The sequence below is a fragment of the Ovis aries genome, chromosome 10, assembly GCF_016772045.2.
Source record: "Ovis aries strain OAR_USU_Benz2616 breed Rambouillet chromosome 10, ARS-UI_Ramb_v3.0, whole genome shotgun sequence".
Taxonomy (NCBI): Eukaryota; Metazoa; Chordata; class Mammalia; order Artiodactyla; family Bovidae; genus Ovis; species Ovis aries.
In genome coordinates, this window is record NC_056063.1 from 73,752,885 (window position 1) to 73,780,805 (window position 27,921).

At 45.3% G+C, this 27,921-nt stretch overlaps 1 protein-coding gene across 7 annotated transcripts in view; it reads left to right on the plus strand.

Moving 5' to 3' along the window:
- Positions 1 to 1,203: 1,203 nt before the first annotated feature.
- Positions 1,204 to 27,921, plus strand: part of MBNL2 (muscleblind like splicing regulator 2) — a 168,972-nt gene continuing 142,254 nt past the window's right edge. For 6 of the 7 annotated variants that reach the window (XM_027973721.3, XM_060394204.1, XM_060394203.1 and 3 more), the window contains exon 1: positions 1,204 to 26,543. The gene's annotated coding sequence lies outside the window, so the exon portion shown is untranslated. The remainder of the gene's footprint in view (positions 26,544 to 27,921) is intronic. The other variant, XM_060394208.1, reaches the window with a different exon arrangement.

Below are 27,921 nucleotides of genomic sequence, written 5' to 3' on the forward strand. Positions count from 1 at the left end.
CACTTATAAACAATAGCGCCAAGGATTCAACCTTTCAGACTTTGTTCCTGCCTTGGTCTAGCTTTGTAATCATAACACAAGTTTTCCCAAAAAATTCAAAATGTTGTGTTTAGTGGAAGGAAAATGTGTGCTTTTCGTGTTTTCTAAACACCACATATATATATGTGTATATATATATACACAGAGTAACATTGACTGGGGAAGATAAATAAACTTTACTAACCTTTCTGTTCCTTTTTTGCTTTATCTCAGGGAACTTCAGCACCTCCACATTATCCTTTGTGGGGTTGCACCTGATGGCGCCCCTAGGATCACGTGACAAGTGTTTTCAACAGTAAACATCCTCTGGTTAATGGTTGCTTCATTAATGACGATCTGGACCAGTGCACGGTATTTGTCAAGTGGTGAGGAACCTTAGAGTCAGGTGACAGCACACCTAATCCTCTCGGGGGGCCTGCCAAGGGTGAAGCAGAGATATCAATTCCATTGTTCAGAATTCCTTAATTGAAGGTCCCCAGGAGCCTGAAAACTTGGAGAAAAGGTATATGAGCTCCAGTAAGTAACCACGGCCATAACAGATGTTATACAGGAAAACTGTGTTCGGGACACAAGCCTGTTTTGACTTTGACTATGCACTTGGGTTAACACGTTCCTCCTCACTAGTGAAAACCAGATGCAAATGTTTTGCAAGGTGTATTCATTTCCATGGCAGACATGGAATTGTTTGCCTTTAAAGATAGACAGATAGATAGATAGATAGATAGATAGATAGATAGATAGATAGATAGATAGATAGATAGATGCTTTGTCCAATGGGATAACGACTTCAGTTTCATGGACAACCTGGAGGTCTCCTGAATCTGCCCGAGTTTTGTGTTTTCCAAAGTATTGACAGTGCCACCGCGGGCTCTGGGCTGGCTAGGCTTAAAGGGTGTTCTCGGGGAGCTACCCCCTCTCTCTGCTCTGCCAATGATGTGCCACTTTGTCTGGGGGCTCTGACTGCTTTCTTCCGAGAGGGAAATTCCTCTTTCTTCAGTATGGATGCACTGTTTTCACACACCGCAAGTGCTGTGTTGCTGTGTCAGTCATCCTATGAGGGCCCGGTTCAGACGAGCAGCGCTGACGAGCTGGCTGGCGATTGGCTGCCCGCGGCGGGGAGGGATTTGTCGGAAGGAAGGGCTGCAGCTTACAGCAACAGAGTTTAGACTGTCTTTGCTTCATCATCTGAAGGCAAAATTTTCCAGATACGGCAGACGGCTCCCAGAGTACAATAAGCAGGGAATGAGAACTATTTACATGGAAATTTCTTCCTCAGGATGCAGCGAAGAAACCGCGGCCGCTTGATTCTACCAGATGTTCCTGGGGTTACTGTAACAGAGAAGGAGAGACAGAGCTAAACAAGGTAGGGAAATCGTCCCCCCGCCTCTCCTTTTTTTTTCCCCCCTGAATGTTTGAAGAGTTTGCTGCAGTGTGCTGCATTCCGTGTGTGTTGCTTCAGGAAGCCAGGGAAACCGGGTTCCACTAATTCAAATGAAATCCTTGCAGGGGGGGACCCTGGAGTTTTACGTAACGTTTTGATTTGAAAAAAAAAAAAAAAAAGAAAGAAAGAAATGGCCAAGCGTGAATCTCTGCCGCCTGTTTGGGGTGAAGCATAAAACGAGTTTTTATTTCAAAGAATAGGACCATTGATTACTCAACAGAAACCATTTGAATTCTTGGGGACCTTCTTCTTTTCTGGTTCTAGAAAAAAATTTTTTCAGACTGCCATAGTTAGCTCCCGAATAAATAAAGTTTGCGTTGATCCTAAGATTTGAAAACAGACTCGTGATTAAGGGGGGGCGAAAAAAACTTCCTGGTAAATAATTATGGATGAAATGTTTTTTAAAGAAAAAATACATCGACTTATGGGATATTAGGGACCTACCTAGCTCTCCAATGCCATGGCTTTTAATTGAGTTTCAAAAGCACATTTTAACAAGCCAGCTAGAGGTAGCTTTCTGACAAGTTTTCGATACTGTAGTTCAATGTTTACATTTCTTTTTCTGGCATGTCTGAGCCTTTGTTTCCAGCTTAAAAGTGGAACCATTATATTCAAAAGTAAAGCTGGGTTAATAATGCTTACTGCAATTATCTGATCTTTATGCATTTTTAATGAGAACACACAGCCAGCAGAATAATTTAATGAGGGCAGGCTAGCTTTTTAAAGCTGTGTTTTCACTGTGCCGAACCATATCAACTTTCTTGCCGAGAAGCAGCAGTGAGAAATGATGGAGAAGATTTATTTTTAACACACTTGGCCCAAGAGAAGGAAAGGATATATTTGTTAAAGAATTCTTTCTGCCCTTTTCCGTTTTAAATTTCTGCCAGGCATGAGGAAACTGTGCTTTTTTGTTAGGCCTCGGAAGCATATGTTTACAATAAATGTGTAACATTTTTAGAATAGTTAGCAAGCACTGAAGCGAAGGAAAAAAAAAATCTGACTAGCCTAACCACTACCATGGTGAATGTTCTTCAAGAAACACCGCTGGCCTTTGAAAAAGACAAAGGTTAAGTGGAAAGCTATTTGTTGATTGAGTAATATGTGCATTGTGAGGATAATAAAGTAAAAATAATAATAATAATAAAGAGGTTCTTAGAGCCTCTAAATAAGATGAAGTTTCTTCAGCCAGCTTGTCTGAGCAGTGGAAGTCCTCATTTAAATAAGGGCATTGCCACGTAGATTCTTCTAGACCCACTGTTTTTACTTTCAAGGAGAAGTGCAGGACACTCGCCCAGAACTTCTGACGTCATCTCCCAACTATTTTCTGCTGTGTGTTCTTTTATTCAAGCTCGTGGAGAGGAATATTTCTTTATGTCCTGGCTAGGAACGTTCGGACTCTTCCTTGGCAGGTCTTGAGTTATGTCTTCATTTTCCCATCCTTTCTAAAACCGGAGCCGATTCTCCAGCAGAAATGGGGTATCTTCTCCTACCTGCCTCCTCTCGTCGGGCAGGTCGTTTATCTGCAGGGCTCTGGCTGTGGTGGGGAGTGGACTGGCCCTGCCTCAGGCCTCGGTCCCCTCAGCGCAGTCTGTCTCTTGGCACCTGGGTGGACATCACCCAGCTTCCCCCGGGGCCACTCTTTAGGACTCAGGCTATGCCACCAAGTTCACGGCTGGCAGTGATGCTGGGAACAGCTCCTCTGGTAGAAAGATCACCGTGCTCTCGTGTCGATGGACCCAGGGAAGGGCAGTCCGGCATGGCAGGCTCTTCGCCCCATGTCACAAGTGGCAGCCTTGGTCACAGCGATCCAGGGACAGTTAGTTTTTAATAGGGAGCCTTTCGGGGAAAGAATTTCCATCAGAACAGCCTGGAGTTCTGGGGAGTTCCCGGCCCTAGTTTGCACCCTCTTTAGGACTGCTTGGGTTGTGTAGCCTCTAACAAGCACCATCTCAGTTTTTTCTCTTCCTTAATAGAATTGATTAATACTTGCTACACTTTCCTTTATACTTCTAGCATTTTGAGAGACCTTGACCTTGCATCAGAAAAAAAAAAAAAAAAAGTTGTTTGTCTCTTGACACAGTGAGCTAGGATAAAACCACCCTATGAATGAAACTGGAAAATGCCTTACGGTGTTAAGATACATAGTCATGGATACAGAACCCTTCACTCTACGTCATGTTCACGTAAATTTTCTAGGGATATTCATCCTCAGACCACGACATACGATTTCCAAGAAAATCAGAGCGTCGCTTGTGTGCGTGTTCTCCTTTGATCTTGTGCAATATTACTAGAAGCTATGCAAACCAGATCCTTTCAGACACAGGCCTTGTAGTACCCAAAGCATTTAGTGCTCTTTTTGCTTTGACTTGGGTATGAAATGTGTGCAAGTGGAGTGAGTAAGAGAGAAAATAAGAGGAGGGGAGAAAAATACGCTTGTGAAATCTACTGGTTGTATAGCGTCCCTGGTTAACAGCCTGCCTTCTGCCTGCTAGTTGTTTTAATTTGCTGTTGCTATGGTAAAAACAAATCAATATCACATGGCTACCAGCCAGTCCCGCTCGGGGCGTGCCATAGAGACTCGAGATCAGGTACTCAGGATTCCAAGCAAGAACTGGGAGAAGAGAGAGGTTTTAGGTATTGGGTTGAAGAGAATTCCTTATGGGGGACCGATGAGGCTCATGCTTGCGTGTATTCTCTTCCTTTCTTCCTGCCGATAACAAGAAAAGATGGGTATTGTATGTCAACTAGACTAAAAAAAAAAAAAAAATGGGAAGACGTACTGGTTTGTTTACATTTTCCAAAATGACAAAACATATCATCAACATAGAAGGAGGTGGCTCCCATGGGAAGTGGTAAAGGATGCTGATTACTGAAGAGGTGGGATGCCTGCAGGGCATGTTGGTTTTAAAAACAGAGTTTGGGGTCTTGAGAAGCTCCAAGTACAGCGCAGAAGAGCTGGTGGGTCACAAGCCATTGCGGTTGTCGTATCAGGCAGAGAAAGCTGCCTTCTCTGGGGAGCAGGTGGGTGGGTTTGTGTGGGTGAGGGGTGTTGTGGAAAGGTGGGAAGTGGGAGGCACCAATGTCATCCGATAGCAAAGTACCCAGAAAGCTGGATGTCCAACATCAGGCCAGATGAGCGCAGAGCTGGGGGGCAGAGCGGCACAGGGGCCAGGACACTGACCTCTTGTAAAACCTGCCTGAGCCCAACCTGGAGGCCCAGCAAAGAAAGAGAAGTGGCTGTGAAGGGACGTAAAGATGTAACATGCCCCGGCATCCTTTCTGAAGTGAACCAGGTGGGCACAGATGTGCACCTGTGGAACAGGAAACTTGGTACTTCATGCTCTGCTTTCTTGCAGGAGGAGGCAGGAAGACTTAGTGGGGCTTTGTAAATTAGTTGCAGTACTGTTTTTTTCCTCCAGTATTGTTACTCAGTGTAGTTGTTTCTTTTGTTTGTTTTTTGTTGGATTTTTTTTTTTTTTTTAATGTGCAAACGGTTACTTGTGGCTGTGATGATATTCATGGTGAGAAGCCCAGGGTGGCGTCATGGCTGGTTTGCATCAGGCGTGTGCCTCCATGGCTCAGCATTGTTGAGCAGAAGCTGGGCCCGGCTCTGTTGCTGAGAGTGAACACAGGTGTGAAAGAAACCAGAGGGTTTCTTCTGCGAGCAGGAGCCACGTTGCTTATGGTTAAGATTTTGGCTGGCTTGCTCCCTTCAATGTGGCAGAAATGCTTGATAATAAAAATGGACCCACCGATGTTCCCTTAGTACACAGACAAAGAATGCATTGTCTCCGAGATCCTGGGTCGATTTGTTCCATCAATCAGTCAACAAGTGTTTATTAAACACCTCTTGGCTCCTCTGGCTTTTGCTGTTTCGTTAGAACAAGTCAATTACCTAATACCTGCCTCTGAGTAGGTGCAAAATACAGGACAGAAAGAAGCGATGCAAAATTGTAAGTTTCAAAGACTTTAATAATAACTTTATTGGGTAATGTTAATTTCACATTGTTAACCATCAGACGTTAATTGTAGGTTTTGAGACAGTTTTGGTGTTTGGGGGAGGATTAAGAGAAGAAATTTTGAGTTTTAAATATCTATCTGTAATTTCTTCACTTCTGCTGTATTTCTCAGCATAATATTGTTTAAATAACACATAATAATGTAAGATGAGGAACAGGCATACAAGAATGCTGCCGTCCAAATCCAAAATACTAGGCCACTGAGAGCAATTGCCTGAGTCTCAGCAAGCTGAGAGTCAGCCCTGAAACGACTGGGGAGCATGGGCTCGTCATCTGAAAGCTTCAACCGTCAATCAACCAGAGGAAATCCTAGCCCCTCTCCCACACTTCTGAGCCTCAGGGTGGCTGAGATCTCACTGTCTCCATACCAGCCAGGAAACCTGATTCCTGACCCTGGAGAGTTAAAATTCCATAACCTCTACCCTGTCCTTTTTAAAAAAACACAGGTACTTAAAAGAATCTATTTCCTTTTTAAACACAAAATTTTGGTTTTATTTTGTTTTTCACCCTAACATCAAAATTAATGTGAATTCTCTGGGCACGGACAAGCTGTGAGGGAAGGAACCCAGTTTGGGAAGAGCTAGAAGAAGAGAGTGTAAGTGAGCCTCAAGAATTCTTTTTAGCAGTGGGTCCTGGCAGGCACATCGGCAGGTTCTAAGGTCTAGGAGCATCGAGGCAAGCTGGATGCCACAGAAAATCTTTGGGGCAGTAAAAGTGGAAGTTGCTCAGTGATGTCCGACTCTTTGCGACCCCATGGGATTCTCCAGACCAGAATACTCAAGTGGGGAGCCTTTCCCTTCTCCAGGGGATCTTCCCAGCCCAGGGATCAAACCCAGGTCTCCCACATTGCAGCGGATTCGTTACCAGCTGAGCCACAAGGAAGGTCCAAGAATACTGGAGTGGGTAGCCTATCCCTTCTCCATCGGATCTTCCCGACCCCAGGAATCAAACCAGGGTCTCCTGCATTGCAGGTGGATTTTTACCAACTCAGCCACCTCAGAGGACAGCAGGAAGAATCAGGAGACACCAAAGAGAGTGCAGGTCCACGGGCCTGAGCAGCATGCAGCCCATCCTCACTGGGAAACAAGACATTTACAAACAAGATAAAAATAGTTGTCAGTCGCTCAGTCGTGTCTGACTCTTTGCAACCCCATTGACTGTAGCCTACCAGGCTCCTCTGTCCATGGGATTTCCCAGGCAAGAGGATTGAAGTGGGTTGCCATTTCCTTCTCTAGGGGAATCTTCCTGATCCAGGGATCAAACCTGCATCTCCCGCCTCTCCTGCATTGGATTCTTTAGCACTGAGCCACATAGATCAGCACGCAGATACCTTCAGAAGAATGGTTAGCCTATGTACACTTCCGTACCTTCTACGAAGGTCTTTCACAGACTTTATCTCAATTGACAGTTCAAATCTAGGTTTAGAAACTGGGAGCCTAAAATTAGAGCACTCCTGTAGGGACATGCTAGGTAAAGCTTCTGGCAGAGATGAGTTATAAACCAGATTTTTAAAACTTTTATTCACTGATTTTTTTTTGTCAGTGCTTAATTGATGTGAATTTTGAAGAACAGGAAAAACTTACAAGTACCCCTGGAACGTGTGTGCACGTCTCTTTCTCCTGTCCTCAGATGCTTTCACAGACAAGGGCATTTATAACTAGTACAGTAGGCAGCCAGGTGTGGCCACAGAACAGGAGGGGCAGATGGCTGGCTTCGTTTATCCAGCTCTGACTGCTCAGAAGACATCAGGGAAAAAACCCTACCCTGGCTGCATGCCCCAACCCAGCCACACAGTAGCAGCGCAAGCCTGGCTATGACTGGCAGGAAGGTGTTCTAGAACATAAGATTCACAAAATCGTTGTAAATGGCTTACAGGTCAGGGAAGAACCAAAGTCAACAATGAAACCAAAATTCAAAGTATTCCATTTTCCTATGAGAACATCTCGTTGAGTTCTCTTAAGCCTGTTAGAGGGGTGGGGGCAGAAATTAATATTTTAGTGGCAAGTGTTATAAGCTGTTTTACACACATATCTTGGGTATTTTGAACCTTAAAGGAAGTCCACGGATTAATGTTATCCCCACAAAGTTAGGGCTTCCCAGTGGCACCAGTAAGAACCCACCTGCCAATGCAGGAGACCTAAGAGATGTGTATTTGGTCCCTGGGCTGGGAAGATTCCCTGGAGGAGGATATGGCAACCCACCCAGTATTCTTGCCTGGAGAATCCCCATGGACAGAGGAGCCTGGCATGCTACAGTCCACGGTGTCGCAGAGTCAGACACAGCTGAAGTGATTTGGCACGCACGCATGAACTGCAAAGTTAACGCTGACCAGTGGAAGTTCCGAAAGGTTCTGTAACACACCAGTGATCCCACAGCTAGTATTTGGTGGAGCCAAGATTTAAACTCAGACCCGATCGTACCTCCGAGTCCTATAGAGAGACAGCACTATGTTTTTTCATCTGAGCAGTTAAGATTGAGAAGATAAAAATAATTTGCAGAAAGAAATGAAAGCTCAAGGTGAAAGAAGGTTTATTATTTTAGAAATCTCAGATACACTTTACATAGTTTACATTATGATACTTAAATACTGGGTATAACACTAGCAGTATCTTACGTCATGTATCATTTCTGTTTTTATGCTTGTCATATCTTTTAATGGCCTTTTGTCCCCATCTTATAAATTAAAAACCGAATTTGAGTTTTCAGTTAATTGAGGTTAAGCTATGTGTTAAAAATCTCACTAACCAAAAAATGGAAAAGTTGATCCTCAAAACTATGGGGATCTGAGCAAACAATATTTAATGAGATAAAATAGTCTTTAAATGAAATTACACTGCAGTCTGTCTTGGAGTTTTCTTGCAGTGGATGTTGTGATGTGGACTAGAGCCCAACCCAAGCAATTTTGGGGAAGATAGTGTTTTTAATTAAGATATGGAATTGTTTGCAAAAATCTATAAATTTCTGGCATCTCAGATGCAAGCCCCAATTAATCAACTAAAAAGTATTGGTGAAGTATATATTATATCAATGATTTACTACTTATAATTTTAAAGTTTCTGGGAGTTCAGAAATGTAGAACTGCTTTGGGGCTGGAGAAGTAGATGATACTTCAAGGAGAAGAGGCTCTGAATAGATGTACTTTGTCTAGATCAGAGTTTCTAAAATGAGATGTCTACTCCCCAAGCCTAGGGTCAGATCATTCACTAGGTGAGGAAAAGAAACAGTTGAACTTAGCATCTTATATATTATTTAGCTCATCCTTTTAAAATGTCAATTTCCATGTATGTTTCATAATGTATGTAACATATTAATATTATTATGCAAGTATAACATTTTTAAAAAGTAAATAACCTTATGATGGTTGTTCCTGCAGAGAAGTATTTTTCTGATGGGGTGGCATGCTTAGATGCTAAGTCGTTTCAGTCCTGTCTGACTCTGTGACCCCATGGACTGTAGCACACCAGGCTCCTCTGTCCATGGAATTCTCCAGGCAAGAATACTGGAATGGGCTGCCATGCTTTCCTCCAGGGGATCTTCCCAACCCAAGGATCGAACCCACGTCTCTTATGTCTCCTGCATTGGCACGTGGGTTCTTTACCACTAGCGCCACCAGCAGGACGTGATCCAAAAAGTTTGGAGTGGGCAGTAGTCAGGATTACAGGAAGGAAGATTATCTCAAGGAGGAACAGCTTGGTGTGAGGGCCAGTGTAGAACTGGACTTTGAAGAACAGGGATAAAATACTGAGGAGTAGGGGAAATAAGTTCATTTTTTGACTAATTTTTATTGGAGTGTAGTCGCTTTACCATGTTGTGTTTCTGCTGTGCAGCAAAGTGAATCAGCTATGTCTGTACATATATGCGAGGAGATCCAGCCAGTCCATCCTGAAGGAGATCAGCCCTGGGTGTTCTTTGGAAGGAATGATGCTAAAGCTGAAACTCCAGTACTTTGGCCACCTCCCGCGAAGAGTTGACTCATTGGAAAAGACTCTGATGCTGGGAGGGATTGGGGGCAGGAGGAGAAGGGGACGACAGAGGATGAGATGGCTGGATGGCATCACTGACTCGATGGACGTGAGTCTGAGTGAACTCTGGGAGTTGGTGATGGACAGGGAGGCCTGGCGTGCTGCGATTCATGGGATCACAGAGTCTGACGCGACTGAGCGACTGAACTGAACTGAAACATATATGCACTCTTTTAGATTTCCTTCCCATTTAGGTCAACACAGAGCATTGAATAGAGTTCCCTGTGCTACACAGTAGGTTCTCATTAGTTGTCTACTTTTTTTAAAATATAAATTTATTTATTTTAATTGGAGGCTAATTACTAGTTGTCTACTTTATACGTAGTATCAATAAAATATATATATGTCAATCCCAATCTCACAATTCCTCCCACCCAGAAATTGGTTTAGATGGAGTCAGGGAAAATCAGAATATGGAAGAACTAAAGAGCCCTGTGGTGACTCAGATGGTAAAGAATTTACCTGCAAGGCAGGAGACCTGGAAAGGGAATGGCAACCCACTCCAGTATTCTTGCCGGGAGAATTCCATGGACACAGGAACCTGATGGGCTTCAGTCCATGGGGTCACAAAGAGTTGGACACAGCTGAGTAACTAACATTTTCACCTTCACTTTTCAAAGAGCCATGTGGAGGAGTTTCATTTTTGTTAACATCACATCTAATGCTTTATAAGGATTGAACTGAGCTTATAAGATCAGGTCAGAGGTTAGAAAATTTATAACAAGTGATGCCATGGGCCAGAAAACTTCTGCAATATTCCAGACATCATGTGGTAAAGGAGCTGGATTAGAATGGCAGTGGGAGAATGGAGGAGAAAGGGCAAATCTAAAAGGTGTCTTGAAGGAAAAATAGAGACTGGTGAGAGCTTAGAAGAGCCAAAACGACATTGGAGTTTCTGGCAGGAGAAATATCTGTGGGATCCTAACAGCAAATGGGGATAGATGGGAAAGGGGGCCAGTCAGTGAGAATGGGGTCAGGAGAGGGAGAGAGGATGAGTTTTGAGTCCTGACCATGGTGTTTTAGCTAATGATGGGTCACCCAAGTGGGTCATCCATAGACATCTGACAACGTAAAATGGAGAAAAGCTCAGGTACCAGGCTGCAAATGTAAACTAAGACACACCTGTATGGAAGCCATTGTGGAGGCCAGGAGTGCTCACCACGTCCAGGAAGAAGGGGGCATCAGCGGAGGCAGGCCGATGACCAAGGATGAGCCTTGGGGAGGCTGCCAGGGCCCAGAAGAGAGTAAGAGGTAGCAAAGAACCACGAAAACAAGTACCCACAAAGGAGCAAAACCGTCTATCAAAAATGAGTCACCAAGACTGTTAAGCATATGCCTGTTACACGCAGCCTCCATGGCTCTCGGCACATTATCCTGCCATAGTTATCCTCTCTGACGTTGAGTGCTCAGGCCATGGTCCTCCTGGAGGCAAATATCAGTTCACGGCCGTGGTGACAGTGATAGAACACCAGATGGATACAGAGAATCTCCTGTTTTATATATATATATATATACACACACACACATATATATCATATCTCATATATATCATATCGCATATATATCATATATATCATTCTCTGCCACCCTCTTCTCACCCTTGCCTTCGATCTTTCCCAGCATCAGGGTCTTTTCCAATGACTCAGCTCTTCACATTGGGCTGAGATAGTTAGATAGCATCAGCAACTCAATGGACATGAATTTGAGCAAACTCAGGGAGAGAGTGAAGGACAGGGAAGCCTAGCGTGCTGCAGTCGATGGGGTTGCAAAGAGTCATACACTCTTTAGCTTAGTTAGCAACTGAGCAACAAAAGCAACATACACACACACACACACGCACAAATACTTGAATATTTAAAGAGTGACTCTTCACTAATAATCAAAAGAAAGCATTTAAAACCAACAATTATCAACATGTATGCATCTATATCTCAAAATATACATTTTGAGGGTCTAGTTGGTTAGGACAGTAATTCCAGAGTGATTGGAGATACCACTGGACACTAGGCTCCCTGTTGTCGAAGACCCAGGGTCCATTCATTCTTGGCTCCAAGGTCTCAGTTGAATCAGCCATAAGGACTACTTTGAAGAAAATGAGACGGTACCCACGTGCCCACGGTGAGGAAGCCAGAGCAGCACCCCTCAGACCTTCATGTGCACAGCATTTCCTTGGGGATCTAAAGTGAAACGATAAGAGTCTGATCCAGTCGATCCAGGGTGGGAATCGAGATTCTGCATGCCTAACAAAGTGCCAGGTGAGGAAGATGACCTTCCTTGCTTGTCCCAAAGGCTCTAGAGCACTTTGCTGGCGTAAACGTCGACAGTGGTGGATTTCTGAGTCTGAGACGGTTTTCATGGAGCCTCTGCAGGGCTGAGGGCCAGGACCTGCCTTCTCCACACAGGAGGCCTTTCCAGGCTGCCCAAGCTCAGACTGGAGCTAAGGTTGAGTCTGTCCCACAAGGCTGGCCACGATGCTGCTGTGGTCCAGGCTGTGAAGATGGCCTTTCGGCATTTCTAGCATCTCTGTGGTCACAGCAGCCAAAGTCTGTGGATGGCCCCCGTGCCCGCAATGGCTGTCTCTTTTGTGGACACAGACTCTCACCAGTTCCCTAGGAGACTTCTCACCGCCTCCAGGGAAGGCTGGCGTGTCTGTTTACACGTCTGCTCCAGAGATATTTTTTTCCTACCAAATATCCGTGTTCAAAATCAGCCGTAGACTTTTTCCTCTTGATGGTGGTCAGAGCTGGAGCCTGGAGCTCTGACGGCCTCAGTGGATCAGTCTGGGGACCCCTGAGCAGCTCAGCATTTCCCTTAAGATAATGGTGGTTCTTCCTTCAAAGAACAAAAAGGGTATAGAGGAAATGTTATGTGCAATTAACATCACATTTAAAAATGCTAGTTCTGAAGTTGTGTGCGATGAGTAAAAACATTAAGTGAGATGGCAGCTGTCTTAGGTGGTGGCTTCAGTGAACATCCAGGCCTGACCATGGACAGTCTGAGGTCTTGTTTCCTGTCCGTCTTTCTTTCCTGCCCTTGAGGGCTTCATTTTTCTGTTTGTTCAGCCTAGGGCCTCCTCTTTCCTGGGCCAGGAGTCCCGCTAACCTGATTTAGCGGAAGTCTGCCCTGCCCAACTGCCCATTTAGTCCACACACAGATGGCCAGTACTTTTATGCATTTTTAATTTACGAAATAACCTTTTAGGGCCAAAAGGCACCAAGTCTTTATTGAGTTTATTGAGTGCCTACTATATGCCAAGCCCTCTGCTAAGAGCTTTATGTGCATCAAGTCAGTTAAACCTTTTTATGAAGAGAATGAAGTCCCAGGAGGCTGAGTTCTTTGCCAAGGTCACACACAAACAAGCGACAGAGCAAGGCCGAGAGTCCAGTTGGCGCGTCTCCAAACACCCAGGCCTTTTCTGACGGCGCTTCCTCGGGGTGGGGGGTGGGGTAGCAACAAAAAAGGGATTTGCTTTAGAAAAATTTCTCTCACGTTTGCATGAACCGTTAGCAGAATTCACTAAACGGTTAAGTAACAGGCAAACAAGCAAGTCCTGGCAGGCTACTCGGGCATGAGTTCAGCATTAGCCGCGAATTCCTCCTCACGGAGGGCCTGGGAAATCACCCAGGACGCTGGAGCGTCGTCCCCGGGACGCGCTGTCAAGAGTGGCCCTTTTCCTCAGCCGAGCTTCCGCCGTGTCTGCGTGCGCATGCGCAGAGAAAGACGCTTAAGGAAAGGCCTCGGCCGAGGTGCCCTCTAGACGCTGTCAGTGGACCACGTGCAGTGGCGAGGCCTGTAGAGAAGTGAGATGCTTTGTGTTGTCACGGCTTTACCACCCGCATTTTCTTGTTGTTGTTCAGTCGCCAAGTCGTGCCCGACTCTTTGCGACCCCATGGATGTTCCTCACCATCCCCTGGAGTTCACCCAGGTCCATGTCGCTTGAATCAGTGGTGCTCTGAGGACCTGGAAGACCCTTTGCCTGTCCATCAGTGTCTCCGTTCCCAGGCAGGGCTGTTCCACTCACACGGGTCACCCGTTCTCCAGCAAGGACGCGTGGCCCTCCTCTCTGGCTGCGGCTCCTGACCATCCTCACGTGGCAGGCTCTTCTCTCTTGCTCAGCGGGCTCCTGAGCGGACCCGTGCCTCTTCTCTCTGCCAAGGTTGTACCTGGCATCCCCACTCAATGGCACACGGAGGCGCCAAGTCTCTGGGGTTCTGGTCACACCTGGCTTTCACCTGGGGGAAAGGGTGGTTTATTTACCGCCTCAGGAAGCCCCTCATTTGAACCCTGCAGTATCAGCTTCCTGGCAGCCACCACAAAGACCATCCCCTCAGGAAACAAAACAAACCCTATCTCCAGAGTTTCCTTGTTTCTTTTCTTCAAAGTCCCCTGTTGCAACTAAGCTGCAATTAAGAGGCAGGATCAAAGGGACTGGCGGCCTCTGGGGCTGTGGGACCCACGCAGAGCTTTGCCCTCTTTTTAACTCTTTGCTTTCTGTGACCTGCTGCTTCCATGGCGTCTTTGTTCCTCTGGGTGCTCAGGTGTCGGAAGGCGGAGCCGGAGGGAGACAGGTGAGAGTCAGTGGACCAGCTTTGCACACCTCCCCTGATTCTGAGAACCTCCCAACTGACAGAACCCACAAACGTCAGATGAAAAGCAGTGGGGATGCCCCGTTGGAAGGAGTTGGCGGGATTCCTGTCTACCCTCCACCACGGTGCTGCCCGACTGCTGCTTGTCGGTCTCGACAATCACGACCCCATGATGCGTGCAGACCACAACATTTCATTATAAAATATCTTCCCTGTACTGAAATGCAGTGTGACTCCCCAAGCCCTCCACTGCTCAGGCCGTGTTCAGGCCTTTGGGATGCCCCCAGAGAGTCAAATACCCCGTCAGCAGGCGAGCCCCTTCATGTATTTAAAGACGACAAGCAATCTTCCTCCGATAGGAGCAGTTAGCACCCCCGGTTATTTTCAGGAAATGATACTTTTATTTATGCAACCTAAGACTTGCAGTGTTTCTGGCAGCTTTGTCACACTGGTGACCCTTATCGCTGTTATACTTGAACCTTGAACCAGCTGTAGGAGAGGAAGGGGTGGGGTTCTCCATGTTCCCTCAGGCTCTGTTCAGGCCTGAGTGCAGTGGGGAAAAACTGATGGGTAGGGGCAACATGGGGGAGGGACAGACAGCTTCCCCAGTGGCATGGAATGATTGAAAATTGACTTCCGTTCCAATGGGAGGCTTTAGGCACCTCCTGAAATAATAGGTGAGTTCCTGGGTGTTGACCTGCAAAACTACCCATAGAATGATTGATAAATAGATATAGATAAGAGATAGATGATAGATTTAGATTAATATATAGATAATACACTCATATTACTGGAGTGGATTGCCATTTCCTTCTCCAGGGGATCTTCCCAACCCAGGGCTCGAACCCGGGTCTCTCACATTGTAGACAGACGCTTTACCGCCTGAGCCACCAGGGAAGTCCATCTATATAATACATCACATCTATTAATCTAGATGGGGCTTCTCTGGTGGCTCAGACAGTAAAGAATCTGCCTGCAGTGCTGGAGACTGAGGTTCAGTCACTGAGTCGGGAAGATCTCCTGGAGAAGAAATGACAACCCACTCCAGTTTTCTTGCCTGGAGAATCCCATGAACAAAGGAGTCTGGTGGGACGCAGTCCATGGGGTCGCAACTGAGCAACTAAGCATGCATGCGCGCACGCACACACATTAATGTAGATATAGATTAATAAAGATACAGATACAGATAGATGTAGATTTAGGGTACTATATATAGATGGACGGTTATAGATATAGATTAATATTTATATACACAGAAGAGATAGGTAGAGAAAAATAGATAAATGTATATACAAATAGCTATAGATATAGATTAGTGTATATATATAGATAGATAGATCTAGATTGATTGATAGATGATAGAATGATACATACGCAGTTTGAACACCACACTAAGGCACTTTTCAGAGGTAAAGTACCTGGTTTGGGATTGTGTTTTGCTGTGTTTGTCTTTGGCACAACAGAAAGGTGATCGTTTTAGCAGTAGCTCCGAGCCCTCCCAAGTTTCTCTGCAGCTCTCAGCGCAGTCCTTAGCGGCTTAGACACACACTCAGCCTTCAGTAGATGCCAAGGTCACCGAAGGAACTAATTAATCCCAGCTCCCATCAACAGCAGGCTGCCCTAACCCGCCCTCCTTCCTAAAGCAGGAGAAACTGGGAAGGATTTTCTCCCTCTGTTCTGCCCAGGCCTACTCAGGACCGCCCTAAGCAAATAAAGAGAAGGGAGGAGATTGGTAAACCATTTTCCCGATGAACTGACCAGGCTTCATCTAGAGAAAGCCCAAAGAGGGCCTGTTCTAAGACTTTAAAACTTGAGGGGAGATAAGCCCGCCAGTTTTTCTTAGGAAAATTCCCAGGTTGATATTTAACCTGAGGTCCCTGGGTTCCTACTCCATCACAACGTTGCTTTTTTTTTTTTTTTTAAACTACTAGTTTCATTAATGTCCTTTAAACTCAGCCAACCGTCTTTGCCACACTGAAAATTTGCCTTTTTAATTGAAACTGCAAATTTTCCAGCTGGCCATGAGGGAGCATGAAATTTGTTCCCCCTCAGGGTGAAGCTGATGTTGTATAACCCAGACCACACTAAATAATTGATCAGAGAAATTCATTTTGAGGGGAGGGGTGATTTTTGGCTACACCGACGGGCCAACCGCTCAAGATGTGAGGCTGGGGAAGGTTGCAATTCAAACATCACGGATTCTCGAGTTAATATCCATCCCCTTAGCCAGATACGTGTTGGGTCTTGAGTTAATTGTTCTGCGGCTGCGAATTTTTATTTGAAGTTCTGATCCTTTACTTTAGTGCAGAAAGTCCCCGAGAAGCTCTGACATGGCCCGCATACTTTATCAGGTCATCAGTCCGCGGTCAGTGGGTCCTCCCAGGCTTCCCGAAGCTTCCAGCACAGGACGGGCCTGGAGTTAGTTTCCCCTTACACAGTTTGGCAGAACCAGCAAATCCTGGAGTTAGGTTTGTGACACTCTCCATCTTGTTCTCTGCTTCAAAACTGGAAAAAAAAAATGAAAACCATATGTTCAATACAGTATCAGGCTTCCAGTGAACATTGTGCTCGGAAATAATGATCAGAGGCCTAGCCATGAATCCAGAGGCTTGGGAAGGGGGAGCCGACCTGCCCCAGCAGGTAGGAACGGGCGATGCTGTGTGCTTCCTTTCTCAAAATGGCATGTCGCTGGAAGGCGTCCAGCCTCTAATGGGGAAAGCAGAGAGGCTGCATCTACCAACTTATTTCCCTCCTTCACATCTTCCTTCTTCCCCTCACATTTTCAGGATTGAAAATTAGAAACACTTTTCTCCTACACACAAAATTACTCCCTCACACACTTTTTTTTTTTCTGCTTTGAAATGGCAGTTGCTGCCAGAAAAGGTTTCTCTCTCTCTCTTTTTTAAAGTATTTATTTATTAGGCTGCACCAGGTCTTAGTTGCAACACGTGGGTTCTTTAATCTTCATCGCAGCACGTGGGACCTTTTCAGTTGCGGCATGTGGAATCGAATTCCCTGACCAGGGAACGGACCTGGTCCCCCTGCATTGGGAGAGCGGAGTCTTAGCCACTGAATCGCCAGCGAAGTCCCCATTAAAAGGTTTCTCAAATAACACACACTGTCCTGACCAGAACAGTCGAAGTGTTGACTTCAGCTGTAGCCAGCTAGTTAGACGTGACTAGCGGGGGAGAGGGCTCACCCTTTGTGGAAAGCAAGGTATGATGGGAAGGGAAGCCAGAGGAGTATCCAGGGTCCTGCTGGGAGTTATTGCTCAGTCTGGGTGTGCATTATCCAGGGTGCTCAGCTGATGGAAAGCCAGCAAGCTGGAGACTTAGGAGAAGGGGTGCAGTCTTTTGGTCTTTCCTGCCTTCAGGAAGAAAGTTTTAAATGTAGCTGGTTGCCTGGCCCTGTTCTAAAGGGAGAACTAGTCAGAAGTTCCCCCTGTTTCCTTCTTTTATTTCCACTCATGTCTCCCCACCTTGGGCTTCCCTGGTGGCTCAGATGGTAAAGAATCTGCCTGTAACGCAGGAGATCTGGGTTCAATCCATGGGTCGGGAAGATCCCCTGGAAAAGGGCACGGCAACCCGCTCCAGTATTCTTGGCTGGAGAATCCCATGGACAGAGGAACCTGGCAGGCTACAGTCCATAGGGTCACAAAGAGTCAGACATGACTGAGCAACTAACACACACTCCCCACCTTAGCAGTTTCTCTCCTAAACTGCTGAACTTCCGACATAGGGTTCCATCTCCACTGATAACAAGAACTGTGAAGCCATATAATGTCTTACTCCTTGGCCAGTGGAAATTACTACTTCAAATGCAAACTTGAAATCCTCAGTGAATAATAACGATGATAATCATGATGGAAATCGTAATCAAAAGACCACTTTGTCACAGTGCACATAACATCTACTTTTCTCTCCCTGTTTTTACTTTTCTTTACAAACACATGAAAGTTGTGCTTCAAGGCCTTTAAAAGAAATCTTATTTGTTTGTCAAGACTAGTGGAAGAAAGGGACACCCTGGAGACCACAGATGACAGTGCCCTTTGCCCTTTCAAGGGAGTGCAGGTCTCAAAAGATAAATAAGGGTGGCTGAGGGTAGCCAGGATCCAGAGCTTGCGGATTGTTAACATGAGTCAGAGTCCTGGTTTCCCTTACTTAATTAGGATGAACAGGAGTTACCAGGTCACTTGGAACTTTGGTCTCCTGGTTGGCATAAATCAAGATCACCAGGCCACATCTCGGGGCTTTTGTGATGACCTGGCGAACCAAGGTAACCAGAAGTACCCTGCACACCGTGAAACCCCCAGTGTCAGTGGGAGAGAGAGCGGATCACTGTTAATTTAGTCTTAATCTGTTGGGCCCAGGCAAATGTGTTTTACTGAGTGAAGTTTTCTTGGTGACAGAAAAATTTGCAGAGAAAAAGAATTCTGTGTGTAAGGTCAAGATCTTCGGTGTTCCTCATTTCCTTTCCTCTCATGGAATTTATGCTCTAGAATAACAGATAAGATACAGAAATAAATCATCACGGTAAAGGTAATCCATGCCACATGGGAGGTATAAGATGCCTTTCCAGGAGATCAGCTGTTGTCCAAGTGAGTCAGGGAAGGCTTCCTGGAGGAGACAGCCTCTAATGGGCGTATGAAGGAAGGTCCAGACCGTGGTGCATGCATTCAGGGAGCGCCCAGGCCGGTGTCCACGGAGTAGGAGGCAGAGTCCAGGAAGTACTCATGGGGGCACAGCTAAAATGTTTGAAGGACCCTGAATGCACACTGTGGAGTCTGAACTTTATTCAGAGTGTGGCAGAGAGCCATCATCTGTTTGTGAGCAGGTGAGTGATGGGGTAAGGCCCTGCTTGAGGGGGATAATTCTGTGAGCACAGCTTAGAGCTAGCACTGTGGACACCCAAGAGTCTTGGAGGCACGAGCTGGAATGGCGGCAGTGAGACTTGGTGGGAGGTGATGCCCAGATACAGGGGCAGCGTCCTAAGACGGTGGGCAGGACTCGCGGAAGCCGAGGGAGAAGCAGGGAGTCCATAAACTGAGGTCGCGGGAACCTTTGTGATGCCAATGAGAGCCTCGCAGAAGGAGTGGGGAGGGAAGGAGATTGTTCTGGGCCATCGGAAGATTGAAGTGAAACTGCAGTGTCCTCGTGGAAGTGTAGGTCGTGGACTGCAGAGCTCAGTGTGCATTTGAGGCTCATCCACGGAGGAGTCGTACCTGGGCTCAAAAAGGAGTTGAGGTTCCCTAAGGAAGCAAGTGTGATCTAGAACGTGGCTGACAGCACAGGCTTGGGGAATGCTTACGGTTGAAGGGATTTCCTAGACATACTCCCTCGGCAAAGAAATCCAACGTCAAGAGCATTTCAGAGGACAGATGCTCCTTGGGACAGGTGTGTGGGCCTCTGGACATCTCCAATTGCCTTTAGGTCTGTGAGAAGAGATTGGGATGTTCACTCTGCCCTAGAAATAACGCTGATCAGTGATAGCAGTGATAGCAAGGCTTCCCTGGTGGCTCAGATGGTAAAGAATCTGCCTGCAGTGCAGGAGACCCTGGTTTGATCCCTGGGTTGGGAAGATCCCCTGGGAAGGGGAATGGCTACTCACTCCATATTGTTGCCTGGAGAATCCATGGACAGAGGAGTCTGGCAGGCTACAGTCCACGGGGTCGCAAAGTCAGACATGACTGAGCGACTAACTCAACACAACGATAAGAGTATGAATGTGTATCACTGTTTCCTGAGATCAGATGATAATGGAAGATAATGCCAGATCCTAAACAAAGTTCAGGAAAGCTGAAAACTGAGGCAGATGCCACAAGAGGCATTTTTGGAGCCGGTGACCGGGCAGCTGATCAGCAAGGAAGCAGAAGAGCAGAAGGTTAAAACATCCAGGGAGGGGGTGTGGGGAATTTAGAGCAGCCGAAAGAGAGATGAAGTAAGCAGAGGGGAGACAGGGTTAAGATAAGAGGGTGTCTGCGGAAAGGTGGGCTGGGAGGGCAGATGGCACCTGGTGTGCCTTGAAGCCGGAGGAGACTGCCGTGGATAGACAGGCTGAGACCACCAGGGAATAATAGTGTTTGAAAATGTGTAGAAACAGGTCTGATCCTGCTGTAACAGGAAAGGGGGAAATCATCAGATATGTTTGAAGGAAGGTAGATATAAGCTGAGGTTTAAATGCTTCTCCAGGGAGACTCTGAGAGACCTTTGCCTTGAAATGAATCTTACTCTATTCAAGGCAACCATCGTGGGGTGATGCCAACACACTGCATCGATCCCCAATTATTAATTAAAGATGAGCCTTGCATCATTGAAGGCTTAACTAAAATACAGTGGCTGCCACTGCTTTCTAAAGTGCCCCGCCGATGTTATTTGTTGTTTCTTTGTTATTTACTCGTTCTTCTTAGCTGTTCCCTTTATCTCACTGGGTTCAGCAAATAGATAATTCATGGGCCTAGAACTCTTTTTCAAGATCACAGTCTGTCAGTAGAGATGTTCACATGTGGAGTATTTTTAAAGCCTCCTTATTTGAGCAACCTCCATGCAGTTGAAACCCATGTCTGGTAAGAAGTAGGTGTTCAATAAATGTGGGACACAATTCAGTGAAATATTTTATAACTGAGACAGGCCTTTCTAGAGATGATTATTAACCACGAGTCATACTTACAGAAATGCGTAGCCCATCATGCACCCAAATATACCCATAAGTTTCTATCACAGGCACAGAATTCATCTCTCCCCCTGCCAACCAGAGATTGTGCACATTTGTATGAAATTGTCTTTTAGTACTGAAGAGGGGCCAGCTAAACCTTGACCCCTTCAGCCAGAGCTCTTTTTTTTTTTTTTTCATTTAAACATCAGAGAAGAAGTGTCACTGATGAAGGCAACAGAGAGAGACCAAGGGTGAGATGCATCAACCAGGGAGTTATCTGGAGCGCCCTAACTTTTAAAATAAGTCTCAGTTGCTTAATTGCTGTAGGACAGAGCCTTCTGATTACATTCAGCTGCACAGAATGTACGGCACGTCTCACAAAATGGATTGGCCTATTTATTCGCCCTTGAGGGCCACTTGAAAACTAAGTCAAAGATAAACATGCCCACAGTCCAGGCCAAAATGAGCTCTTATAGCCATTGGGACAAGGTCATATTTCTGTAACCACATGGACTGCCTCACCCAACTCTGTCCATGAAGAAAGAGGTTGTTCTTTCCAAGCGCATCTCAAAATCCCTCACCAGTTACTCCAAATGCTGGTTTCACTGGCTGCACAAACTCTTGGGAAGCTTGCTAAAAGAACAGATGACAGATTCCTAGGCCTCAGCCAATGAGATTCCAACTTGGGACGTCTGAGTTGGGACCCAGGAATCAGCATTTATTGCAAGACCACAGAGTGATTTGTACACAAATGAGAAAGAGACCTCCTGGCCCAGAGGTTAAGAGAGAATTCAAGCCCTGTGTTCATATTCTGGGTAGATCGCAGACTAAATGCACAACTTCAGGCAAATTAAAAAATGTGTTTGAATCTGTTTTCTCATCTTTGAAATGAGGGTAGTGTTTTCCACTTCTCGGGGCAATGGGTAGTGTTATAGATTACACACATAGAACTGGGTTTATTCTCTACTGCACAGAATAAACACTCAGTGCAGAATATTTGGGTATATTTCTCTGGGTGAACGTGAAGCTGGTGGGGGACTAATCCCCAGTGAATGCTACAGACCCTCTACACAATTCCAGAAAGAGGAGGGCTTCACCATGACTCTTTGTGCAGTTTCTCCAAGTCTTGCTATCACTCACCAAGAGTTCACTGTTTTCTCAGCAAAATGTAAGAAGGCTTTATATTCTACAGAATAATACTATACCAGACTTTTGGGGAAGACTTACATTTGATAGGGATGGTAAGACACTGGAGCATGTTACTGTGGACTTAAGAAATGTTTTTGCTTTGAAAACAGGAGGACTGGGCCACTTTCGAGAACTTTCACACCGTGTGTGTATGAAAGTGGAGCTCTTAGCCCAGCTTCCTGATCGCCTGTGCTTTGAGATGTTTCAGCAAAGATAAAGGTGATTTTGTCCCCACTCAGGTTGCTGTTAGGTCATTTAGACAGAAGGTAACTGGCTCACATGGGAAGCAAACTCCTGAACTTACACTTTTGGAATGAATGAATGAATGAGCAAATGAATTTCCTCTGAGACCCTGATATACTCCTAACAGCTGCCAGTCCATTCTGGTCCTCTGGTCCCTGAGGAAAGGATGGTCCTTTGTTGCTTAGAGAATAAATAAGCAAAGATTTCTCCAAGGTGTTTCCTGCAACCACATGCTCCTTCCTTCCTGGATGTAGTGACCCAGTTGCCTGTGTTGGAAGGCTCAATGTCACATGTCCATTTTTTTTCCCACTGAGAAGCCATCAACAGCAGAAGTATTTTCACAAGTTAGGTGCTTACTGCTCCAGGTCATGAGATCTGGGTCACACACAGACAGGAGGAAAGAAGTGTGGAGCTGAGTCCATTTGATCTATACACAGGGAGCAATAACAGAAAAGCAAAAAAGAAATTTAAAAAGTGGGGGTGGAATGCAGAGAGAAATTTATGATACTCTGGGATAGAAAGTCTCGGTTTCAGCCCAGGATATCTACAGATCTTCCAATTCATTGTGAATCATTTTCAAGAGGCTCATTCTCTCTACTTAGAACATCCTGATTAAAAGCCGACTGTGTGCCTGTCCACAGATGCTTCAGAAAGCAAGCAAAACAAAGATGATTGATGGCCGGCAGTCACACTGAGGTGTTACGACGCACACACGCATACACATCTTGAACACATACGCATGCACACAATGGAGAATCTGACTGTGACTCTGTTTGGATTAAGGGGCCCAGGCACTTACTGCTTAATCTGTGGCAGGAGAGAGGGAAAAGCCATCAGAGTTAGACCAACTGGGCCTGACTCCAGTTGGAGGGGCCCCGGGTTGAGAAGGATGCCTGGATTTAGATAACTTCGAAGGAGAGCGGAAGACATCCCATATCAAAGGAAACGGTTCAAACAAAAGCCAATAGGAGGAAATGAGCTCTCATTGTGTGCACACATGGGGCCCCACAGAAAGGAAATTGCCTGATTCAGGACACTTCCGATGCCTCCTGAAGCTGCGAGGAAAGACGTGTGTTCCCACAACCAGGAGAAGGTGTCTTTCTCAACCCAGGGCTGGTCACAGTGAAAAATGGGTAGGACTTTCGATTACAAAACGTATCCTTGGAAACCTAGACGGTGTTTTCTTATGCTTCTCGTGATGCTCTTGGGTGTTTGAAGATAAGAAAAACTAGGGAGCAGGCACATGGGTAAAGCTCATTCATTCTTCGGGGTCCATCAGCCGGCTGAGACATAGCCTGTGCTTTGCAGGGCCACCTCCTTTCCACAAGGCCGTTGTTGGCTCCCTGGGGTGGATCAGACCAACCGGGATGAGGTCCCATGATCAGTTCAGGCCCCTCTGTTAGACAATAGTAACATCAGCAGTCTTGCAGCCTGCTCTCATCCATCTAAACTACAGTCCTGACCATAAGCTTTTGATTTCGCAGGATACAGCTTGGTCTTGCCTGGTGCTTGTCCTGGGCCGCATGGGGAACATAGATGTATATATGATATTCCCAGTACTCAAGGACTTCAGTGTCTAGAAGAGGATCATTCATTCCAGTAAATAATAAGAAATAGGAATTTCCCTGGTCCCTGGAGACCCTGAAATAGGGGTGAGGTGGGGCACCTAAGAGTTGTTGAAAAGGCATGGAATGAGCAGGACTTTTTTTTTTTTCACCTTTGTGTTATTTGATTGACAGTTTGAGCACGGTCAAGCTTGAGTCTGTGAGATGCTACTGTAAGTGGCATGTATTACGCAGTCATCCTCTGAAAGTGGTGCTGGTGGAAGGAGAAATGACAGAAGACTTCAGTAGGGCTCCATGCCCAGTGCACGGCCAGTCCCCCTCCCCCTGGCTGAGAGGATGCGCTCCTATGGAGGGGTCGCCATTGGCCTCCGCCTCGACCCCCGTAGCTTTAGCACAAGCTCAGGCATCCTCTCCTCCATCTTCCCCCACGTGAGTGTCTGCAGCCATGACCAGAAAGCAGGTGCAGACAGAGGATGTTGGAGAGAAAGTGGATCACAGGCCAGTGCTCCTTGAACACATCAGGTTTCACTGCACCTTAGCAGATGGATTTCCAGCTCACTGTGGAGAACGGAAAATTACGGCCCTTAAATTTCCTTAGCAGTTGCTCTTTATCCCTTGGGTCCTTTATTTCTTCGGTCAGTCCATCAGTCAGCAGACCCCAGGTGAGTACCCAGATGCTGTTCTGGGTGCTGAGCTAGAAAGAGGTGTTAGCCTGGGCTCACTTGGCTCGTGTTCTAACCAGACTCAACATCACCAAGGTCAACATCAAGGACATGACGACTCAAGTAGGTGGAGCACAGTGGCAGGAAGAGTGCCTTTCTAGGGCAGTGGGGGTGGGGGAACAGGGCCGGGAAGGACTTTCCAAGAAGAGACATTTGAAAGGGGGCCTTGCAGGGAGCATCCAATGACAGTTAGCAAAGAAGGGGGAGAAGGCTGTCACCATCTCCTCATTAGTGAGCTCCTTCTAATTAGTGGCTTCTGAAGCTTATCAAGGCTCATCTATAAACTAAAACTAATAGGCAGTTAGGTTTTTGTTTCATTTTGCCTCTTTCCTCCTACCTTTCAAAGGAAAAACATGAATTAAAGAGTTATTTTGCCAGCAAATAGTATAATATGGATGCACTGAAATAAGGCTATTTTATTCAGCATGGATAGGGCTAAATATTTAGGGAAATTTTTGTCCTGCAGCCTAGATCTTATTTTGTTATCATTCGTCAGAAGCAGCAGGGGAAAGAGTCAAAGTGAAGCTTCTCTACGGATGCCTACTTGTTCTCCACACACCGTCAAAAATGCAAGAAAAGAAACTGCAGCCTTCTGCTCCACCGTGGTGTGGACTGTCTGCTGCCCTCCCAGCTGGCCAAAAGTGACAAAATCAAAAAAACACAGTTCATCTCACATGACATTGGATGATGGTGGTTTCAAAATTCCTCATAGTTTAAAGGCCTTAACGTTACAGGGTTAGGTCCTAGAAATGCATGTAAAATTCCAAAGCGATTCTTTAGTTGCGTTTGCTTTCTTTCAAATATTACCACATGCCCCAAGAAAAACCGCACTCGTGAAAATAGATGCAGCAAATTTAAGTTTACTCGCATTTCAAACAGGTTGATTTTTTTTTTTTAATCCTGAATAAACACAGGCTATCATTTTAAGAGCAACAAATTGAGAGAGACAGAGAGAAAAAGAGGCCAGTACCCAGGAATACTGCTGAGTAGATCCTGATCAGAAAGGGAGACATGCCGTCTGGTAAGGAAAATATGGAAACTAAACAGAGACAAGTCAACTTAAATTCAGGTTGATCCCACCAGCCATTGAAGTTCACTGAGAACCGTGAAACTTTGGCTTTTTCGTGTATTAACAGCGCTTTTGTGCCTTTGTTTTACAATGTAGACCAGCTGATAATGTGCCTTGTCCCTCACTGACTTTGCAATCTCATTCTTTGCCACAGATATAATGGCCTGTTTGTTTTGCCACTAATGCACACTGGCCAAAGAATCAGACATTTGTTTTGCAGTGCTTGTTTTGAAGGAATCAGCTCTCGGTACATCTTTGCACTGCCCATAAAAACAGAAGCTTATCGGGGTGACAGGCACCCCAGGTAGGCTTCCATTTATCCACTACTATAGAAAATGAAATGGAAACATAATAAAACTTCATTTCAATCTAATTACTGAAGAGCCCGAATTATAGACTACTCGTAAAGATGTACACTTTTCTTAATTATAACGACATACAGCAATGTGAACCGGCCAAGACTATTTTATCTCATAATGACTCTTAAGAAGCGCTTATTAATGAAGAGATAAGAGTGATTTATAAGTAGGATTCCGGGTATTTATATCTAAATGAATAAATGAATGGTAATGAAATGCCTGAGACGTTTGTGCTCACAAGTAGGGTAAATATTCCCGTTAGAATTACATGAAGACAGTTCATTTATTCAGCAAGCACGCACCCTCTACCCTTGTTTTTCGCAAGTAGTTCAAAGGTAACCTTTAGCCTAGTCTGGGGGTGGCTTCAGCTCACAAGGGAACTCTGATCTGGCGGTGGTGGCTGCCTGCCTGGAAACTTGTTTTGAGAAATTTTCGAGTGCCAAGTGTAGACTCACAGGGGAAGAGCACTGGGATCAATTGGTCATGCCTGCCATGGACGAGGAAGGCAGGGAGAGGAGACCTGAGTGACATCCATTCAGTAGTCTGGCATAGGCCCTTCCAAGGTGTTGCAAAGTTGGAATCCTCACAAAAGTCCTCTCCGGATTAGACCACAAGAAGATCTTAACGTGCATGCCGCAGGTAATACTAAATTTCTGGGTGTCTCCAAAATCCAGCCCTTGAAAGTTCTTTCTACAAGGGTGGTATCCATGGAACCATCCTAACTCATTCAAACCCTAAGGGAAAAATTAAGTTGCCTTGACTCAAGTTAGGTATATAAAATGCACTTTTGTTTTTTCTAAGCTTCAGGAAACAAAATGATTTTACAACTCTCCTTTCTCCTGAAAGTGATATTAGGTGAGCCAGGGTGGCGGGGTTGGAGGCTGTTAACACAGGAATGAGCCTTTTGAGATGGGATTCTGATGTTTTGCTATAGTTTAGTTTATAGTCATTTCTCTCACTGTTTTTGAAAGGAAGTGAACAAGTGCTTATGTCTCTCCACTAAAACAAGTCAGGAATTCAGGGCCAGGTCCATGGAGCAGCACAATTTTCTTTGATTTCTAGGTTAAATAACAGATAATGAATAGAGCAGAAAAAGGGAACTAACTCTTTTAAAGCTCTTGTTATGTTCTAGGCACTTTGACAATTACTTTCAAAACATTAATTTTTTTTTCTAATTTAATGTGCCCTGAGAGAGATGTATAATACTGCCTCATTTTACAGATTAAAAAAATAAAAGTGAGGTTTAGAGCATTTACACTGTTAGTTCAATATGGAGCTTAAATTGCAACCAGCCTCTCAAACTGGCCGAAATTTCTGTTTGGAGTTCAAAGTTTAAACATAACCACTCATCCCAACATTCAAACAGGACGTTGGCAGTGATATTTCAGGCATTGACTAACAAGAATTTTAGAGCTTTAGAATTTTGAGAGCCCTCAATCAATGTTGATTACTATTATTTCTCTTTATCTGCCTACACATACCCATATTCATATATATACATATATATTCATGGGCCAATGCCTGTTGAACTTCAGATGTTGATGGCGAACCACTTTGCCTCATTATTTCAAAAAGAAAAATGTGAATGCCTACTCTTTACGTTAGAAAATGATCTAAACCTCGAAAGGGGAAATTTTTATGGGAGGAAAAGACTGTAAAGTATACAATAAAATCAGCAGTGTGTATAAGGAACCAGAATATCATCCTGACATTTTATACAGTATGTAAATTGCACTTCTAATCCAGGGGAAGTCTGCTTTGAGTTAAGCGCTGTGAATAAACTCCTGTTTCTAAAATTCTCTGTCTCTGTCTTCTGGTGGGAGGGGGCAGTGGGGTTGGCGGTAGAGAGAGATTTTTTTTTTTAATCTGAGAAGGCTTTTTATTAATTTCTTTTGCTGAATTTTTGACCCTGTAAAGAAAAAGAGAGCTATTGTACTGAACCACACCACAGGACAGGCTCTCCCCCAGACGGGATTTTTTCCTTCCTGCTGAAGGACACAGATACCAGCTTTATGAG